At 44.6% G+C, this 15,023-nt stretch overlaps 1 protein-coding gene across 2 annotated transcripts in view; it reads left to right on the forward strand.

Annotated features, from left to right (window-relative positions):
• LOC8039240 (single-minded homolog 2) overlaps window positions 1-15,023 on the forward strand; it is a 135,643-nt gene that overhangs the window by 39,507 nt on the left and 81,113 nt on the right. The gene's annotated exons all lie outside the window — the stretch shown is intronic.

Raw genomic sequence — 15,023 nt, forward strand, 5'->3', positions numbered from 1 at the left:
AACATAACAAAAAGAATCGGCGTTCCCCTAAAGAATTATATTGTTGAAATTTTGTTAAAATTGGGTTTTATGAACCTGTAATATGAATGTAATAGCCTGCGACTCATAGCAGATACCCGAATGAAAATATCATAATTTTCATAACTACTTGTTATTCCTCGGGAGAGTGTCGTGTTGACCACACGAATGCGACTTCTAAAGTTACGTTCCTATGTACACCGCCGAACGAGGCCAGGAAATTAGAAACGGGCATCATCATACACTCTAACACAAAAGGGTGTACTAGCTCTCACACCCTTTGTCCCATAGAATACACCCCAAAACTTCAGTTCGTCGTACAGCGCACTGACGTCTAACCGACGATACTAACTTTCATGACAGGCCTGATAGCCCTGTGGTACAACTTATTAAAATAGCTAATGTACATCTTACTGACTACAATAAAAAAAATACTGTAAACGACTTCATTTTCGCGAAGCCCTAAATTTCGGGTATTTCGCGATTCGTCTGCAATTAGCGAAAAATAGGTCCCGCGAACAATTCCGGTCAAATGTAAACACATTGGAATCTATATTGAGATTCCACCGCGTCGCGAAAATTAGAACCCGCGAATTATTTCAAAACTTCAGCTTTGACCGATATCGCGAAATAATGAGCCCGGGAAAAATGAGTCGTTTACAGTATTCGTTTTTTTTTCCTCCCTGCTGCAAATCTTGTCTTTTATTTCTGTGATTTTTGATACGTACTTCAGCAATTTAATGAGTTATATCGCACCGTTATCAAGCCAATCGTAAATGTTTGCGCCGTCTGTTCGACTATAGGGCGCTGTACGTCGAAATTAAGTTTTGGGGTGTATTATGTGGGACAAAAGGGTGTGAGGTGATACATTTTTTTTTTATAGTGTGAGATGGATTTTATCCGGTGTTTGTAACACCTTTGATATTTCTGCGCCATGTGGGGCTTCACACAAATGCCAAAACGAAATTTCTTGCCGCGGTGACCATGCGTTGCGACGGTAGCCATCCGTTGCAAAATATACACTTTCTTGTGATAAATAATATAGTTGAATATACAGATTCCTTTTTACCCCAGTGGTGGCACATTAGGTTGAACTCCAGGATTAAATGTGCTGGCTTTGTGGGCGGCGACAACAGCCACTGTTCTTATACGCCACCCGGAGAGCAAACGCCATCGTGGAAACTTCCTGTTTACTCGCAGAATATTCGCTTAAAGGGGTACTCCGTCGATTTTTGAGCTACCTCAACTAACTATATTTTCTGACTCCCAGGCCTTTACCCTTTCTGGTATGCTATTTAGTATCGTGAAATTCATAATAGTTATTGCGAAATCGGCAAATGAAAATGATGCAAAAACAGACATTCAAATATACCCGCCCTTTTCAGGGCCGTGACGTCAGTGGAAGTTCAGCTTGCCAGTCGGGCGCGCAGTCTAAAAAATAGAATATGCCAATCATTTGTTCCGTGCTGGAGCGCGGAGACTGGAGCGAGCTTCCAAGGCATTCATTTGACACCACGAAACTGCTTCGAATCAGTTGGGAACAAATTCTACAGTCCAAAGTGTGAACCCCTGCACTTCCAATGACGTCACTTTTTCATTGTTGCCAGTAGAGACTTTCAGTTTGAAAAACATGGTGAGGACCAAAATTGTAAATTCAATAACTTCGTGAAAAAAAATTATTTTGACCTAATATTTGGGATACTATTTTGGCGATGTTGTTTGGCGAGTTTAGCAAAATTTCAAGCAAATCGGGGACCATAAAGAAATCGGCGGAGTTCCCCTTTAATGGTGTCCAATCTCGGCCTTGGTGCCTCGCGTTACTTACGCAAGACTTTGTCCTTAAAGACCTTATTAGGTATTTGACGCTCTGGTGGTATCAACTCACTCCAAGCAAACAAGCTAGCTCATACGCGATCAGTAACCTACGTATTCATCCGCATACGTCTTCCGTTTCTACTCCTCTGATAATTATTCTTGTCTACTCGGTTCGGCCGAGGTAAAACCACACTTGCGTAGTACCGGCACCTCGACGAACAAATTATTAGTCTCGGATGCCTCGGTAGCGGAGGGAGTCACCCGTTATAGACAGTACGAAACGGAAACGGCTCAACCCGGAGTAGGGAGTTTTCGTAGATCGTTTTCGCCGCCCCGCAACGCCCTCCGCGACCCGCTACCATACCCGGAACTCTACGGTCAAGGCTATTGGCGCGGGAGGCAGTAGCAACTTCTTCGTTGCGGAGGGCTTAGCGAAGTGGGAAACGCGGTCTACGAACACTCCCTAATAACGCTGCACTCATTATGTTTTCCGCATTGCGGCAGAGGCTGCAGAGCATCGAGAGCGGCGCGTATAGACCTTTTCACCCTCCGCCGCATGGGCGCTGCCATCTTGGAATCACGTGATGCGGCCGCCATTAGGTTGCTTCAACTTGTTGCTCCGCTCTCCCGTCCGCACCTTGGCGGATGCGTTGAAATCGTGTTTTTCGTCGCGTTTCACCGCGTCTCTTGCCTTACTCCGTAAAGTGTCGTCCGATACTCATACTTACCATGCAATTGCATTACATCATTATGCGCGCAACTTCTGTAGTTGATTTTGTAACACGTTTTGAATATTTTTTACCGTCGGGGTGCGAAATACGTGTGAAGAGGTTTTATAAAAACAGGTATCAGCGTTAGCACTTGCGCCCATTGAATACATATATAAGTTGAAGAGAGCCTCGAGGGTTCAAATACCAATAACTTATGAGAACTGAGGTTTGGTTAGTAATAAGGGCGGAACATTTGCAGTAGGAAGCCTAATGTTATTATATATATGAGTGCGCATTGGTGTCAAGGAAGGAAACAAAAAGACTCAGCATAATTAGCCACGTGTTTTTCCTGAAAGCATGGTATTTTGTAGCTACAACAGATCGAAAACAGTTTCTTTTGATTACACTAGGGAACTTGTGGACAAGACTCGGGAACAAACATTTTGTTTGAATTATTTTTATGCTAGAAATTATGGTACCTTAACATTAAGCACCTTGTTTGTTCGCAATATCACACCAATATCTGTTTTACGTTCTTAATCGCGTGTTTTATATAAGCATTCGCTTTATCGGTTTATTTATGAATTTTACGGAATTGTATATCGTGCTTGGTCCCATGTCCATAGTCTTTCAGTTGCTTAAGTCATTTTTTAATATAACCATGTAGTTTCAATTAATTTATTTCAACACAAATATTCCAACTCCCCGCGTAAGAAACTGTCACAGACAGCTTGATAGTGCCTATGATTCACAAAATGTGACGCCGAAAAGAATCCTTCTGCATGAAAATCACCCGTGTGCAGCCGGTGGTCGACTTCGAATAGGGAGTTACTTTCAGTAGATGGCGACGTCAAAATGTGCAAAGCGCCGTTTCAAATCAGTGAACAGCTTTCTACACAGTACCAGTGGGTGGCGCCTGGCGTTCGACTTCAGCCAAACTTATCGGAGATCATTTCTTTTGCGCTCTTCAATTTCATTCGGCAAATTTTACGGAAGATGAATATCAGACTTTATTTGAAGTCTGGCATTCACTTATCTTACCATTCTCGTAACTTGAGAACGTCGTAAGCAAATGTCCATATTACAAGAAGTTTATTTCATAAGGCCAATATCTTTAAATGCTGTAAATGAGTACTTTAGTTAAAGAAATTTTCTAGTCAGCCTAGGCTAGTCTATCAAAATATTTCTCGAGCGCTCAATTTCTTTAAATAAAACAGACTGGGACAATATCACTTTTTTTATATTATCTACGTGATTAGATGAAACTAGTCATCATAAAAGACGTTTCCAGTCTCGAAGTTAGAAAAAGTTGGTGTACGGAAACCAAAACAGTAAACTTGTCAGTTCATCTGTTCTTGGTGATTCAGCAGATTGGTAATCATGTTGTCGACCTGCTTTTTCACTAAGCACTCATGCAATATAGTCTGTTGCAATATAAGATGATCAGTTCGATATCTGACTTGAGTGCGAGCTACCTACCTTCCGTACCGCTCGGTGCACGCACAGCCAAAGCACGGCGGCAGGCAAGAGCGCACGCTGCAGGGGAAGCTTGTCCTGCTCTTAATTTTTTTTTTCCTTCTTGAACTTAGTGTCCGCGGGTACGGCCGTAGACAACGGTACTCCTCCCTGTGCATCAGCGCAGTTGTTTCACCGTCGAAACTGGCCGCATTTAAGGATGGACGGAATCAGACGCATATAGTGTTCGTAAAAAAAGATCGCAATTTAGGCTCGAAACCACTTCGTGGTTTGCCAAGTGGCTCAATACTATTGTTTCATTCGCTGTGTGCTACTAGAAAAAAATTCATTTCGCAAAATTAATCGAAAGTGGCATGAAACAGCATCACGATCGCGTGCACGTTGAAACCGAAACCGACTAAATTGAAGCAACCTAATGGCGGCGAGTGCGCCAGCGCCCTCTACCCGCCGGTCAGGCAACTACTGAAATGAAAAGGTCTATACCTTTCCCGAACACGTCCAACACAAACCCGCAGCACAGTGCCGGTCGTGCCCGGGGTTCCCCGGTCACGCGACCGGCGCGCGCGCGCGCGCGGCCACTTGTAGCAGAAGAGGGGAGCGCTGCGGGCGAGGGCCATCGACGCATCGTTAGCGTCGCCGGGGCCAGAAGCCCCGCGGGCTCCCCCAACAGCGGGGGTGCAACTCCAACTGCGCGGGGTGGGGGAGACTGCCGTGCTGAAGCACCCTCGGCAGTCCCCACCGCCTGACCCCACGTCCGCCCCCCTCCCCGGTCTCTTCGACCTCGACGCTCTCTCGGCACCACACCGTGCTCGGCACGGAGCGCGGGCCGCGGCCGAGTCAATGCGCCCGCAGCTTCCCCTTTTGTCAGCGCTACTAATTGGGACAATGGCGGGGCCCGAGCGGCGGCCCACGGCGCAGTTCGAAACGGCAGTCCGTGGCTCTGATTGGGATCGCGCGGGGGTGACGACGGCGACCCCCACCGAACGATTCGCACATGTGAACGGGAATGAATAGAGGTCCACCGTCGCTGTCGCGCTGGCTCAAGTCGGGATTTTCACAGCGATATGCCTTTTCATTGAATTTTTGTCTTCTGCATTTCAAGTTTTCATCTTGTACCCGTAGTGCATCATCGTCCTACCAGCCGATTAATGTGGTGGGCTTGCTTTCGAGCGCGTGCCTTCCGCTGCGTACATTGCCTACCATCGGATTTGTTTTCGTTAGCAAGAACGAGTAGGAAGGACCACCAGCGTAGTGCGATGACGTTCCGTACAAGCCATGCTTACCCGTGGACTAAAAACCTACTCGGTCCATGAGCAGCGCCTTTTAAAAGTATCAACTATCGATCATGCACGCTCATATCCTATAGGGAGTGTTCACTGGCGGCCATAGCCGTGTGTGCGGCTGCTGAGCGCGTGCTCATGGCGAGCTTCCTCAGTTCTTTTGCAATGTCCATTCCACACCATCAAGATTGCCGGTCTTAGCAACCCAGTAACGTGAGTTCGTTCTGAGCATGCGCTCTAAACAGCGCCCACAAATATGGCGTCCCGTGAATATTCCTTATAGAGGAGAAGGTGTCTCACGCTTTCAGTTCACCCCGCAGCTCCGTTTCCGTCATTTATTCCGAAATTGATAGAGAGCACCTCGAAGCCTCCCGATACTTCGCCACTCTACCAAAACCTTTACGGTCACGCCTGCTCGGTGCGCGCTATCTTATGTCGAAATACCCTCCTCGCAGCTGAAAATCACGAATAACGGAGGCGTGTAAAGAACTGTAAATTTAGCCACTTTGCGTCCTTAGCTAAAGGGGGGCATTAGGTATTCTACATCTAAGAGCTTGCGGGTAACGTAGACAGCTGTTTAGCCCTTAACGTCGAAGCGATATCCGCTACCTGGCCTCTTCAATGAGTTTCGGTCAAACTACGGGAACTTCTGTCTCAATGTGAACCATCCTCGGGCGACTTATCCAATTGAGTGGACCCGGGCTTTTGTCATTTGCTCTCGTACTCACCCAGAAGATGCGGACTACCCCTGACCGCGTTTCCCTTTTTTTTTTTTTTCCTTCGTTTCTCCGGTTGTGCGAAGCAGGCAAAAAACTCGCACGTTTCACGAAAAACGCTAAAGTCAAGTACTCTTGTGCTTGACGTTTGCGCGTTTTTCAAGCTATTACCGATTCGTATTTGTAAGGCGAGCGATGTTTTCAGCTAGGAGGAGGCGCGACGACTCGGCGACGCCTTCGTGCGAGCCAGCTTGGTGGTCGGGCGTGTCGTAACGGAATAAATCATAATCGTTTGCATCGGTAAATGATTTTTTTTTTCGACGCTAGACACATTCGCCGGTACCACGAACAACAGTTCTGACGTACAGGTCCCACACCCGTCGTCCGCTGCCATCGCTTAGACCACTCTGTTCAGCCGCCCAGCACGCTACTTCCGCGATACGACGCAATGTTGTGAATTACGCAAAGAACGCACAGAAAGCTTCCAATTTTCTTTTCAATTTTTTCCCAATCAAAGTATTATCAGCTTTTTAGAAGCTACAAAAAATGGGTGTCGTATTTTTTTATATTTTAATATTGAGCGTTTGCCTTCGATGACTGACGACTCTTATTATCATTGGTCGTTGTGTCTAACCATAGAAAAGGGCACGTTACCACGGAGAAGACAGTGAGAGCGGCTCAAACCGGCCAGTTCTCGATCGGTGGTTTTCGGGAGGAAAGAAAGCGAACTTCGAGCCGCACAATGTGTTCTAGGTAGTTGGACTCTTATATGTAATGTCGGAGTAAAAACCTTGGCGAGCATAAATACCCAGTCAGTGTTTCTTTAAAGGCTGTCCAAACAGGACACTTCAGAAGTCGTGAGGCGACACAACTTCGTCATATGCAGTGGAGGTTTGAGTCTGTCAGTCCGTTTCCTTTTTGGACACCACCAGGCAAACATCTCGAATTTCCTCCAGGCCTCCTCAGCTTGCGGTGACCTGGATGCTCGTCAGACTTAACGTCTCACGCCACCTACAAATGGTGTGCCTGTTGCCTGTCCATCTGTTCTGCCACTGCAGCGCCTTCCTATCCTCCCCTTTCCCGTTTTCGGGACTTGAACGGCAGCTGAGTTTTTGAGCGATTGACCGGCAGCTAACAGAGCCTGTGAGGGGCTGTCGGGACCCTCGTGGTGAGCATGCTCAAGGTCCCCGTGAAGGACTTTGCAAAAATAAACAAAATTTCACGGCCAAAACAAAAGAAAAAAGAGAGAAAAACTTGGACCGAAGCGGATTGTTGCAAGACGTATGACGGAGTTTTACCGCCTCACGATTTCTTATGCTGCCTGTTCGGACACCCCTTTTGCCAGAGCGAAACTTTGGAAACAGCTTTCCCCCGTACTCCAGCTTCCACCCACCTGTGGAGCAAAAGCTCGTTCTGCGGAACCAAAATAACGTAAATTCAATCCCCACCCCTGTTTGTTTTAATCTGAATGAGCACCATACCGACACGCGTTCCATACCAAGATTTATAGTCGTACTACACTGGTCAAATTGCTCGTCTACCGTGAAGACACCAGACGCCCTCTGAAAGAGAAAAACTTTCCGCTGTCTAAATAATAATTAAAATTTGTCTTTTTACAAGCAAGCAATAAGGACATTTCTAGGCTTTAAGGACACACCCGTAGCTTTTGGAGAGCTTCAACCGGCCGTAGTTCAGCACTTCACCATAGCGTGTGGAACGATGGAATCTTTCTACCAATAGAAAGCGAAATCGGAAATCGGCAGTCGACCGAGACGCTGATGAACTCGCCGGGGGCGGCGTTCCCATGGGCGACTTCGCACGGCCCTCCAGGGTTCCGACAGTGGTCCCAGAGACGTCTCGATTTCTCGACGCACGAGCGCCTCGTGTCGTGAACGGGACCACCGGCCCGCTTTGTCGACGCACTTGAACAGCGCACTGGGGGTCGAGTCAATTAGGCTAGTCGGTGAGCGCCGACCCGACTGCTTCCCGGAGTCGGTAAAGCGTGGGAACATGCCCCCGGGGAGAACCGCCGCCCGCGACTAGTTTCGACGCTGGTATGGTTTGTCGGATGCGTTTCATATGGACACGCTTTGTTGGTGGAGCACGAGCATACAGCCTGCACTGTGAACGATAACAAGACTGACACCCTTGCGTATTTTGACTCGTGTTTAGAGTGCGTGGGAGCGGCTCTTACTTTCGGGTTAAATCAATTTGCCCATATCTGACGATAATGACTGTGTGTATATACACCTTATCGTTTATTTTACGTCAAATCGGCTGGCTAAAGGCATCAAGCTACAGCTAGAGTTTATGCGGAGAGCAAATCAACTGCTTCTTGCGTGGACGTTGTAGTGACGTCAGAACGACTTCGAGCTCTGATTGGTTTTGATTGAAAAGATAGTGGGTGCCTCAATGTCTACCCACTATTTGTTTTCCAATCAGCCAATAAGAGCTCGGCCTTCGGAGATCATTTGCGAGCCCCGTGCAAGAAGCAGACAAACTTGCCCTCCGCATTGCCTTGGACTGCGTGTCGGCTGCGGGAGCGAGAGAGCAACCAAGAGATATCTCTAGAGGAACGCTAACTCTGGAGCAGGGGTTTCAAACGCGTGACCCGCGGGCCGCATGCGCCCCGCACCTTACTGGGACGCGGCCCGCAAGAAACCGGCTTCGAGCCCGGGCCCGTTCCCATGTCTCGAGCGCTTGAAGTGGCATGCGTCATAATGATCTCGTGGCGCCGATTCATTTCCGTTCGAAAATTAGCTACGCTGCAATAACGTTTTCACCTAGTTTATACTATGTTTTTATTTGCTTTCTGTTTTGTTTTAATTTCGGCTTCCCAGCTTGTTGTCACCTCAAAATCACCTGTATGGCAATATACTTTTTTGCTAAATCAGTCAAGTTAAAGGAAAGTGTCCGTTGCGCGTACAGCCTTCTGCAGCAGTAACTATTCTAAAGTAAAAATCCATTACAAATGGCACTTCGCTCGCGCGTTCATCAACGTCTTATTTTGGTTGTTTACTTCAAATGTTTAATACGGATAAAGCGAACGCGCGCAGCGTGTCTATTTACCTTCCTAGCATTCATTTTTATGCTTGGGTAATTTAGCAAAAGGTATACTCCGCTACTAGGCTGCAAGTGCGAGCTGTTTGCTCGAGGACGCACCTCGGCTGCACAAACTCTCTTTAAGCAAGAACAACTGGCAAAGATAAAGCTATGGGCTCGGGATTCGGGCATTCAGAAAATATCACTGCTAAAATGCAGGTATTTTCTCAGACTGCTGCTGCGGATATCGCCAGGAAAGCAAAAACTGTAATATGAATTTTTTTTTTTTCAAGACATGTTAAGCTCACTTAAATATATGCGGGAATTGAGTAACGGGAGTGACAGTTTGCTTTCTCTCTTGTTCTCGTAATTCCAGCACGATGGTGAGGCGGCGGTGCCAGTTTAATTATTTCTGTCACTTCGCGTAAGGGCCCAAAGGTAGTCCTATAAAAAAAGTAAAGCTAAAATGGGCAAAACTGCAAGTTTACAAAGGGGAGAGTGTACAAAAATCAAATATCTCAACCCCCCGGCTCATGTTGGCCCTCGACGTTTCTCGCGTGAGCTATCTGGCCCCCACACTCAAATGAGTTTGTGACCACCTCTCTAGGGCTACCAACACCACGCTTTCGCTCGCGTTTTCTTCCAACTCTACTGTAAAGTAAATGGCTACAAAAACTAATTGTTGGAACTTTTCTTCTGTCTGGATGTGGAATATATGTAGGACTCCGTGTTTTCGGAGTTTAAATTTTGTGAAATTCCGAGGGTGCCTTTTGGAATTTATTTTTCGCTGGAAATTCGGGGTTTATTGGAGTTCATTCTTGTTGGATTCCCAATTCTCCTAAATTCTGAGTTATATTTTACTCTATTATTATTTTGTTTTCAAAATAACAATAAGAAATGTTCGGACAAAAACGTACAGTAAATTCATAAAAGCAATCACCGACATCGAAAGGAATTTCTGCAGCTGTATTTGGGATTGGCACCCTTGCGATTGGCAGTACTAACTGTCCCACGAGAAATCGTAAAAACAAGTGTTACTTCAATAGACGTCGGTTCTTTGAAATATCCAAACACACATAAAACCTTGAGCTGCCCTCCGCATGTATGAAATCTACAAGTTTCCAACTTTCACTGTTACAAAAACACAGCCCTTCCTCCCTCTAAGGTGCACAAATAATATGGTCTAAACTGTAAACCGGAACAGTGGCTTTTGTCGTGGTTCAGAGGTACATTGGCCCATTGCACTGAACGAACCTTGACGAGATAAACGGGAAACCTTTTGTCAGTAATCTAAAATTTAAAAAAAAACTAAATTGGCTTTGATTTGCAAGTTACAACTAGCCCTGTGCTCTGACAAACTTTATTCGCAAATTACCGTCTGTTTTTTTTTTAATTCTGTTATCATGACATGCAAAATCTGAGTTTTTCGGATAATAGTGATAATAGTAATAATAATAATAATAATAATAATAATAATAATAATAATTTTATTGGTGACGGGGTGAAGAACAAGGAAGTTCAATTTGCGGGACTGGACAAAGCCTGCATGGGATTATGGGCCCAGACCCAGTATGCTGAGTTGTCTATCAAAATATTTACATTATCATTTGCTTGCAATATATTATTGCTTGCTCATATGTATCTACACACACGTATACACGCACAAATGCCATTCTTGTACCGTAAACCACAGTGAAGCAGTGCCAAGTCGTTGCCTCGGGAGTGATTGCAGCTTGAAGACAGACGGGAAGACGCCCACACAGACACACACACACACACACACGCACAGACACAAATGGGCTGAAGTAGACCGGAAGAAATGTCGAAGAGTATATAACTCTTCTTGAGGAGGAACAATCACAATGAGAAGTATACTAAATTATGCAATGTTGAAATTAGTTAACAATTTCTTCAAATTTATTCTTGTTGTAGCCTTGAGAATACGATAGGGAATCTGATTGAAAATGAGAGGAACGTAATATGAGCGAACTCTCTTACCGTTACGTGTGAAGCATCGAGGGGTTTCAAAACGAGCTACGTGGCGAAAAGTCCTTTGAGAAATGAAGGGGCGCTTAAAGTCATCATTCCAGAAGTGGCGAAGCACAACACTTTGTAGAAATAGAGAATAAAAAGTTGGTAGTTGCAGAGTTTCAGAGTTCTATACGTGAAATTCAATTTGTATCCAAAGCTTTTCAATAAGCCTTTTAGAATACGATTGATCTTGTCATGCCATAGTTCTGAGAAATTAGCGAACAAAGTGATGCCGTACCTAAGTATGCTGTAGCCTATAGAGCATGCGCGATTGACTTTCTGATAGTAAATGGCATAAACACTTTTTGATTAAAGAGTAAACAACTAAAACTCCGAAGTTTGCTACATATGTGTGAGAGATGCGTGTTCCAGGACATATCCGATTCGAAATGTATGCCCAAATACTTCACATTATTAACACATTCCAATGGAAGGCATTTACAGTTACGACAGTTTGATTTGTGTAGGACAACCGATGAGCGCAGATTCAATTTCTTTGGTGGATTTCTAAAGCAGACAAATTGTGTCTTGGACATGTTAATTCTAATTAGATTTTCGTCAGACCAGTCCACTAACTGCGTCGCGTCCTCTGTCAATAGATGTAATGCTTCGTCATAATTCAGATAATAATAATGAATAATAATAATAGTCACAATAATAATGATAATGTTTTTTTTTATTTATTTTACAAATACATATAAACAATCCTGGTTTACAAAAGCAGTGCTTGTGCAAAGGACCAGTCGATCCGGCGAAATACATATCAATGGAGCTAGGTAAAAAATTGAACGAGTTTAATGTGGCCATCGATACCAACATAAATACAAAAAAAAGCCCGAATTCGGCACAAAACAAAAATGAACACAACTAATAAAAATTATTATGAGACAAGTATACAGGGATCAAAGTAAAGCAGTGTTTACGGAGTTAACGAAAGGCACGAATTTTTCTTTATTTTTTAGTACTTTTATCAAATTAATTTTCATTAAAGGTTCAGTGAGCTCATTACATGACCCCGAATTGCCAAAAATGTTACCGGCGTGTGTTTTTTGGAGCTTATCGGATTTATCCGAAAACACGGAGCCCGAAATGTATGTTATCAGACCGACAAAAAATATTATTATTTGTTGGAAAGAGACGAAATAGTTTTAAAGCAAACTTAAAGGGGCCCTGCAATGACTTTTTGACTGGTTTTATTTTGCACCGAACCTGAGCGCACTGAACGTAGTAACTTAATAAAATTTTTCTTTTCTCAAATTTCGCATTATTTTAAAAGTTATAGGCGAATTAGAATTACAAAAACAAGCAAAAAATAACTTCCTTCATGACGTAGTAGGTCCTGGCTTGAGTGGCCATGAACTAGAGGGGAAGTAGTGAGCTCATCGAGCATTCACGGTTGCCGCACTCCGAGTCAACGGCTCGAGAGGGCGCCACTAAAGCATATGTTGGATAGGCTCTATGAAGCGGGCGGCCGGGGCGGCTCGGCATTGCATTTGCTGCGCGATTAAAGACTATTTCGGCATAACACTTCATTGGCCACAAACGACAGCAAACACGGGGTAAAGATCAGTTCAGAACGGGAGCCACTTCGCGCTGCTATGCCGCCAAATGGCCAAATCGCCAGCAGGGCCCGCGCCGAAGGCCTTCGGAACGCTCGGAACCGGTCGGATCGTTGAGCCGGTATACGACCGCAGCGCCGCCGCGTACATCCGGGGCTTTTCTACGCTGGCCGTTCGTCGTAGCCTCATCCCACTAGTTATTTCTAGTATGCGCCGTTTTTTCCGCCGCTTGGTGGCGGGTATGTCGACGGCTCTTTTCTTGTTTCCGTACTTTATAAACTGCATTTGTTTCTTTTCTGATCTAAAATACTGAACAAAAACTTCTTTTATAAATATTTGAAACGTGTCGCGCCAGTTACATTTTGTATTTCGACTACGAAAAAGCTTTTAGCGGCTCTGACCAGTAGTAAGCCTAGGACCAAACACGTCACATTTTGCGCGCTTTCGGTACCGCGGGTCGCCCTCGTCGGTGAAGGTGGTTTCCGCGTCGTCCGGTTAAAATATGACGCACTTATATTTAGTTACTCTCTCCGTGCCCGCTGGCTTGCCTGGACCCCAAGAGACGTGGAAACCGCAAAAAAGGTAGACGCTTAAATATGATTGCAGGGCCCCTTTAACGACAGACGTCTACGAAACGCGTTACTTCCACCTAGTTACTTTTGCGGTAACGAGTAACGGATTTATTTGCTTTTTTTAGAAAAGGAGCGAGTAACGTGCTTCGTTACTTTTAAGGCCAAGTAAAGAGTAATGATATTTCGTTACTATTTCTAACCTGAGTGTGTGTCTATTGCAACGAAGGCAGATGGACAACCCGAAAAACAACTAAACAGTATAACAGTATAGCAACGTTTATCGCTGAACACGTCAGTCGAACTGTACTGCTGGGAATGTCCTTCACCCGCAGAACACAATAAGGTTTGTTGGTTGAACCTTGTAGAATCGTGTACAGACCGAATTTAAACCAGGAGGTTGCCAACGCGTGAAGGCACAGAACCCATTGTGAGCTTCGGTCTTTTCAAGCAGAAAGAACAAGAAGAGAGAGGGGAATGCCAGATTCAAAAGCTCTTCCTGAAGCACGACACTGGCGTTCCTTCGAGCGCGTCAGTATAGAACGACTCTCCAGCGTCGCCACAGATGTAATCTCAAGGAAGTGGGGAAACATGACTCATAAAAAGTTGGTCAGGCAGCTGCTGCTTAAGTGCAACGACTACTGAAAAGAAAGCAATAAACCACGAAACAAAAGCAGTTATGCCTTTGGTCGTCAAAGTAACGAAAACGGTAACTCGTTGCTTTTAAGGTAAAGTAAAGTAACGCGTTCCTTTGAGAATCCGTAACGAGTAGCTCATTTAGTTACTTTTTGAGCGAGTACCGAGTAACAGCGTTTAGTTAGCGTTTTGGGGGGTAACGTGTACGTGTCTGCTGAGCGATTAACAAATGAAATCTATGCTCAGCGCATTTTGTTGGCTTTTGCTGAGACGATATATTGACAGTCACCAAATTTCACCACTTAGAACCTGCAACGACGCACTTTGAGCCTCACTCAAATTTCTATTATTAGATATATATTCTTGTAGTTTTTATAAAAATATTAAAAACCCGGCGCTGGCTCTGTAGCGCACTGTACACACTGCCGCATGTTTTTTTTTTTTTTTTTCAAGATTTTGATACAGGAGGCAAACTGAACAGATTTTTGAATTTGGAAAAAACTATGAAAATTTGAATACAGGTACTTGAAAAATTATGTGTCTAAAGTTTTCTTTCTAGTTTATTAGTGAAAAAGACGCGACCAACAGTTAAAATGTGGCACTAGTCTCCGCCCGCTGCTGCACGCCGAGCGCAGGAGAGTGCCAGAAAGGAGAGTAAAACTAGCAAAAGTGACGTCATTGTCGGGGTCAGATGATTTTTTCTCGACAATGAGCAGGCTCGGAGATAACTACAGACAGTTTAAGCTTTACTGCTGTTTGTCGCAAGTATCAAAGAGATACCTACAACGTAAAACTAAAAACACCAGATTAAGAGATATTTTCTCCTTATTAATATTTCTAACTTTCCTGCTCACCAGCACGCGGCGGTGAAATGTGCTTCCGCTGTACGAAACATTGAAATAAGACGGTCATTCGTGTCAAGACGTATTACTTTGAAAGAAGTTTTTAAAATTATTTTTATTGAGTTTAATAAAAAAAATTTATCCGATTAATCGCCGCCCTTCAGTCGATTAATCAATTAATTTTCAAAAAGTCAACACTAAGATTTTTTTTTGGCTGCTGGATCTGTTATAAACGGCGCAATATAAAATTTCGATATGAATCTACGTCGATATCTGGTTGATAAGGTAGTTCAAAGACACCAATGTGTGTCACACTTACATATTATTAC

This window comes from Ixodes scapularis, unplaced genomic scaffold (genome assembly GCF_016920785.2).
Source record: "Ixodes scapularis isolate PalLabHiFi unplaced genomic scaffold, ASM1692078v2 PGA_scaffold2__306_contigs__length_199485367, whole genome shotgun sequence".
Taxonomy (NCBI): Eukaryota; Metazoa; Arthropoda; class Arachnida; order Ixodida; family Ixodidae; genus Ixodes; species Ixodes scapularis.